A 7,374-nucleotide genomic window follows, 5' to 3' on the forward strand; every position below is an offset into this window, starting at 1 on the left:
AAATTGACCAAATACTGTGTGAAAATGACCTTAACTATGACACCAACAACAGCAGCAGATGAGGTCAAGCTATGAAAAGCACGGATTTAGGCTTCATGCACACGACCGTTGTTGTTTTCCATTCCGCAAATTGGGGTTCCGTTGTTCTGTCTCTATTTTTGTTTCCATTGTCTTTCCGTGTGTCTTCCGTTTTTTTTGGAGGACCACCAGAAAAAAAGGAAGGGAAAAAAAAGTAAGGTTTGCCATGCAAATGATAGGAATAAAACGGACGCAGACGCGGATGACAATCAGGTGTGCCTCCGCATTTTTTAGCGGTCCCATTGACTTGAATGGGTCCGCAAACCGTTTTTTGCAGACAAGAATAGGACAGGTTATATTTTTTTGACGGACTGGAACCACAGACCACGGACACGGATGGCAATCGGTGGACTATCCACATTTTCAATGGCTCCATAGAAATGAATGGGTCCGCATCTAAACCGCTAAAATCGGCGGAACAGATGCGGAAACCAACAACGGTCGTGTGCATGAGGCCTTATTTTGGTCTTTACATTACGCAGTGTGTCTTCCTCCTCCTTCATTGTCTTCTCGGACATCTCAATTCAATATCCTGCTGATATTCTCTTCGGGTACTTTCACACTAGCATTATTCTTTTCCAGCATTGAGTTCCGTCCTAAGGGCTCAATACCGGAAAATAACTGATCAGTTTTATCCTAATGCATTCTGAATGGAGAGCAATCCATTCAGGATGCATCAGGATATTTTCAATTCAGTCTTTTTGCCTTTTCAGGACGGAGATAATACCGCAGCATGCTGCGGTTTTATCTCCGTCCAGAATTCCGGAACACATGCCGGATCCGGCATTTTTTCACATTGAAATGCATTAGTTCCGGCAAAACTGATTCGTTTTTCCGGATGACACTGGAGAGACGGATCTGGCATTTCAATGCATTTGTCATACGGATCAGGATTCTGATCCGTCTGACAAATGCCATCAGTTTGCATACGTTTTGACGGATACGGCAGGCAGTTTCCGGCGACGGAACTGCCTGCCGGAATCCTCTGCCGCAAGTGTGAAAGTACCCTAAGGCTAGTTTCACACCAGTGTTAGAGAAACCAGTCAGGCTGTTCTAGCAGATAATAGCTGGCCGGAGGTCTCTAGATATGGCATAGCCGGAAAGTGCCACCTGCCTACTGGACCCCTTTGACTATAATGAGAACCATCAGTATATATGTCGGGTTTCGGACAGACAAAAGTTGCTGCACACCATGGTTTTTGTCTAGCTGAATCCTGGCATATATGCTGAAACATTGTGCTGGATGTCTCCTAACACTGGTGTGAAAGTAGCCTTACCCTGTACCATCCACAGTGTTTACTTATTGTACCTGTTCTCTGAGGTTCCTGTTCTAGGGCTCCTCATCTACTGGGACTAATCGCAGTTGCTGTGGCTGCAAACTGGTTGTAATAGCCATGGGGGAATTATAATGCATGGGATATAGATAGAAGAAAATATATATATATATATATATATATATATATATATTCATAGTTCTAACAGAAGAAAATATATATATATATATAGCTAGATATGTATAGATAGATACAAATATATATCTATACAAGGTTTGTTTCGCCCTATAAGACGCACCTAGGTTTTAGAATAAGAAATATTTTTCATTAGATCTCAGATCAGGCCAGCAATCAGACCCCCAATGTTAATCAGACCTATTCGGACAGCCCCAATAAGACCCCAATGTTAATAAGCCCCTTAATCAGACCTCATATCAGACCCCCAATGTTAATAAGACCTCAGATCAGCCCCTATGCCATTTATGAGCCCCCATTATGTGCCTCCAGTGCCATTTATTATGCCACAAGTATGAGCCCCAGTGCCACAGAGCAAATAAAATAAAATAAAAAACCCACTTACCTCTCCTGCTCCTGGACGCCGCCGCTCCTCACCTCCAGCGCGCGCTGTCTTCTTCCTGCTGTCGGCTGTGCTGTGACCCAGCGCGCCCTCACACTGTGTGCAGCCTTCACAGCTGACAGCCAAGGACCAGGAAGCGGTGAGTACATAACCTTCACCGGTTCTCAGGTACTAATGAGCGCTTCCAAAATGGAAGCGTTTCATTAGTATTCGCCCTATAAGATGCAGGGGCATTTTTCCCCCACTTCCCCCATCTTATGGGGCGAAAAATATGGTATAAATATATAATATAATATATATTCTACTTCTACCAAAATGCATATTGCAGTAGCTGGTGTAACTAAAGTTTTAAAGCACATTTTTTAAATAGGGGATACAGTATTGTCATAAAAATTTGGCTTATTTAATGGTGTAGACCAGAACTGACATAGTTAAGAAAACCTCTAAAACTCCACAAATGTAGGCCTATGTAACTGGGAAGCATAGATTCCACATCTGGATCCAATCACTTCCTCCCAGATGGGGCGCCTATGAAATGTTCCTAAATCTTCCAGCACTGACTGCTTATGCCATTTAACCAGTGCTGTACAGTACCCATAGACTACCTTACAGTGCAAGCTAATGCTCAAAAAATAAAAGCTTACATTGTTCATATCCAGTTTTTTTCACTTCACAATCTGTGTTAAAGGAATATCACTTGTTTAAAACCTATGACCTGAACCATGGAATACAATGTTTTGGCAAATAATTCACAGAATAGGCATAATAAACACAATTTCTTTTTCAAAGCCTTAGTCACAGTGACGCAATTTTTTTTATTCTCCGTTTGTAATTGTCTCATAGAAAGATATAAATGTCTCACCCACCCAGCCAGCCTGAAACCAGCTTCTGTAATGATGAAGAGCAAAAAAAAAAAAGCTGTCTGCAGATAATTAATCCAGTTCAACCAACCCCCATATTCCACCCGACATGCTAAAAAATAACCAAAATGTAAAAAATGAGTTAAAAGTATGGAAATGCTGACTGATGTGTTAGGATGTTGATAGCAATTTCAACACACTTTATTAAAGGGAACCTGTCACCAGGATTTTGTGTATAGAGCTGAGGACATGGGTTGCTAGATGGCCGCTAGCACATCTGCAATACCCAGTCCCCATAGCTCTGTGTGCTTTTATTGTTCTGGTTCTGCATTTATGTAATGAGCTTGGTTATGATGCTGTACTTATGTAATGAGCTTGGTTATGATGCTGTACTTATGTAATGAGCTTGGTTATGATGCTGTACTTATGTAATGAGCTTGGTTCTGGTTCTGTATTTATATAATGAGCTTGGTTATGATGCTTTACTTATGTAATGAGCTTGTTTCTGGTTCTGTATTTATGTAATGAGCTTGGTTATGATGCTGTATATAAGTAACAAGCTTGGTTGTTGTGCTGTATATATGTACCGTGCTTGGTTCTGGTGCTCTATTTATATAATTGGCTTGGTTCTAGTGCTGTATTTATGTACTATACTTGTTTTTCATACTGTATGACACCACTATTACTACAGTATATCTTGCACTGCGTCCTCTCCATTTACTTCTGTGGGACTTCAGAATATAGCTGAGCCAGCATTCAGCTATTTTCAAAAAGTCACAAAGCGGTGAATTCAGGGGTGGTCACACATGTGTCACTTGCTCTCTATTCACTTTGGGGCCCCATTATTGAGATAGGAGAGGGTCCCCCACCTGTCTGACATGTATTGCCTATCCTATAGATGTATCATAAATGTCCCAGATGGGATAACCAGCTGTGCATTATGTGTGTGTGGGGAGGGGTCAAAAAGACTTCTCGCACAGGCCGCCACATAACCTAAGGTCGACCCTGCCTATAGTTTTCTTCCTAATGAATTAGAGCTAATTTGCCTATAGCTATATTGTACTCTAAACAGTCTTGTCAGATATGATAATCCCCTTCTTAGTAATATAGTTGGGGACATATCTTCTGGGAAGCACAATGAACAGGATATAGCATCATTGTGGTAATGGGCCTACATCTTCATAATGAAACGCAGCCTAATTTAACAGCACACATTAGAGTTTAATATCTTTATTGAACAAATGGTTTAATCCAATAAGGTGAAAAGTATGTGAATGTCTAGGATGATGACCCATTGTATAGAGGAAATTGGAGCCAGATGGTCTGTTAGGATTTAATTCATTCTGCACTTATGAGCCACTCATGTTAGGGAATTGCTATATATATATATATATATATATATATATATATACACACACACAAACACAATTTACAGACTCCATTAGGAAATCATGGCATGCATGCCGTGTTACAGACATATTCTACCTTGGAAGCATTGCTTTTAAGGGAGTACACCTCCATAATATGGCTCCATACTACAGTCAATGAAGTGCCTTTGGCTGTGTGCATGCTGCAGATCTCATGATGCCTAACATTGTGAACATGGGACTGCTGCGGGTCTATAAAGACTATACATACTGTAGAAAAAATATAACAAAGTCATGTTTTTAAATAGTGTTTCATTCAGTGGTTTCTTTTTGGCATCATGAGCAGGGATAGTTTATAGGAAAGGCAAGGGAATATAGCCCAAGTTCTCCATTATCTTCGTATGTATTGTAAAATTTCATGCCATTTCAGGTACAGTCTCTTGGCTACTCTCTCTGCTCTCCTTTAACACTTCCTCTGAGGCTTTTTGTACTTTTGTGCAACAATCATCAACAATTTCCAGTCTTGGCCAACTGCGACACTTTTGACCTCTATGAGGAACCTCCATAATACCTTCTTTTACTGGTCTCATACTCATATTTAATTTGACATCAGAGCTGTAACACCTCTCTGTTTCTTCCCTGAGGTTTATTCTCTCTCCCATTTGGGGTAAGGATGAAATACAGGGATCAGAATGTATGCTCACAAGAGAAAGAGAGAGGTCATTAATGGGTGGACACAAAAGCTGTGCCCTTATTAATATATTCCTTCTGTTGTCCAGCTCTCCAGAACTATCACTCCATGTATTCTGGGCTTGAACTTTCATCCTACTATTAGGAGATATACCCATGTTACCGTGTCCCTGTGTGACTGTACTGATTTGGAGGAGCCGTCTTGTTTCCATGTCCCGGTTTTCATAGAGAAGGGTATTAGCACATATGAATACAAACAGACCAAATCCCATGATGACAGGACCAATCAGCTTCAGTCTCTCTACAGATTGCTGGGATTGTGAAGAAGGCATTGATGGCAATTGGCTGTTGGATTTGTGAGGCCAGTAGCCAATGACAGCCACAGTTAGGCCAGTTAGTACAATAAATATACCTACAAATACAAAAGCTCCAGGAAGTGAGCGAAGACGTAGTTTCCCTGTAGGAGGTGTGTCAAGTGGTTGAGGAGAAGATCGGCATCTTCTAAACAGACTTAAAAACCGAGGGAAGAAGGGCATTTCCAGATGGTGAGTCGTTAAACGTTTCATGATTAAACAGGGCTGTTTGGAGACAAAGAAATAGAGATTCCCAACTTTAGGAATACGAGGACAAGAGATTTGTATATATCCAGTTCCAATCGTAGCTAGTCATAGTCTCACTGACACTCCACTCTACACAGTCCAGTGTCTTGGTAATTTCTTAATTTAACACTAATTTATGTTGGCTGTTCTCTGTGATGCAAAAACCCTTTTTATGGGTTAACATGACAAAAAAAAATGTATTTGCGCAGATACTTAGTACTCTTGCAAAAGACACATGTCCATCATGTTCAATCGAGGGAGTGGACATGGATGAAGGGAACGAAGAGGTCAATTTTACAACTATTGTCTCAGAGAAAGGAAAATAAATCCACAAGGCATCTCTACTGAGGAAAAAATGTTCCTTTTAATCCCAAGTGGCAAGACAGTACAGTCAAAACTACATTAAATAATATATCATTCAAAACTACATAAAATCTTGTAATTGTATGTTTTTTCAAAATTCTTACCATGCCAGGCAATAATTTGCCTATTCTAACACTAGAGTTGTCATTGACTAATATACATACTTCATTTAATGTTACATACACCACAGTCTAGGAAGTGTCCTATTAAACTGGCATGCTTGGCCTCAGTTTGTGCTCTGCTTTTGAAGCTCACCATCCATATTTCTGATGGTGGACACACTTCAAATGTACAGTGACAATTTCTGTATATTTCTAAAATCAGAAAGTTGTTCTTCTGCTGCAGTGCTCACTTTGTTAAACTATAGCACCACTAGAGGTTACCTACTAATTATGGTTATTTTTTGCTTTGTTTTTTTATTTTTCCACATTTGGACAGGTGCGTCTTATATTAATATGTAGTTGGTGCCAATCCAATTTGGTTGAAACACCTCAATAAAGAACAGATATTGCTCTATATAGACCAACTTGGAAGTTAAAATTGGAATAGTAATGGAAACCAAACACACTGTCTAACCACCAGCCATTTATCTTTAGGAATAGAACATTCCCACATATGTGGGTCAGCTGTGTCCAGGGAAATGCCATAAAAAGGACCTTATATGGCGTTATGGAGAGAGAGGATTTCAGAACTGGCATTTGAATGACATAGATGCATGTGGATTGAAGCTTCAATATGGAAGAATGTGAAGCTGGAATTGAGAGCTACCAATGCTGTGGGATCACAGTCAGAAACAGTGTCAGGCCACATACATATGGCCTGAGACAGCAATACTGTAATCTCAGAAAACCAAACTAAGTGTATTACACTAGATGGACAGTGCTGTATGTCCCTCTATTGTTTGCTCTCTTGAATGATTGTGTAACAATCATTTATATACTCAGAGGAAGAACCCAAACCTGTGATTGATAACCGTAAGAAAATGCCCATTTCTATACCCGTCATATATCACTGCTTTATAGTCCTGAATAATTAATAGCCACCAACTTAAGGAAGGAACATTTAGTCTTGGCAGAGCACGCTTCTGTTACTGTCTACATATTCAGAAACATGCAAATACACAAACTTGTACATACCTTTTGTGTGCGCTACATGAATCTATTCCAGATTGTGTGCCAGCAGCTGGTTCTCCTGTAAAGTACTACACTAAATATTATTTAAAAATTCTGCATAAGGTTACTTCTTTCCCAGGTATAGTCTTCATATCCAGACAGCAAAAAACATTACTTTCATCTTCTTTTTATACTGTATCCGTACTCTTTTTGCAACTGTTCCAGGACTAACAGTTTGGGTTAAGAATCAAAGTTTCTGGAACTGGGAGGAGGCAAGACATGGGGAAGAAGGGAGGAGGGCAGTGTTAAAGAGACAGAAACACATATGGTTTTCCTCTGTGTTGTAAATTACTCAGTGCCACTAATTCTGTGCTACAGTCTTCACAAAAAGCTTTACACTGAATTCTGGCTTGAAAAGGACTGATAGATTATGAGCTGTCAAATTCTACAAAAA

At 40.0% G+C, this 7,374-nt stretch overlaps 1 long non-coding RNA gene across 1 annotated transcript; it reads left to right on the forward strand.

Annotated features, from left to right (window-relative positions):
* The first annotated feature begins 4,205 nt into the window (after positions 1-4,205).
* On the forward strand, positions 4,206-7,034 carry LOC120995261. The gene is made up of 2 exons (XR_005777556.1): positions 4,206-5,391; positions 6,247-7,034. It is a non-coding gene; the product is annotated as an uncharacterized LOC120995261 (long non-coding RNA).
* Positions 7,035-7,374: the final 340 nt, after the last annotated feature.

The sequence above is a fragment of the Bufo bufo genome, chromosome 3 (genome assembly GCF_905171765.1).
Source record: "Bufo bufo chromosome 3, aBufBuf1.1, whole genome shotgun sequence".
In the NCBI taxonomy this organism is placed as follows: Eukaryota; Metazoa; Chordata; class Amphibia; order Anura; family Bufonidae; genus Bufo; species Bufo bufo.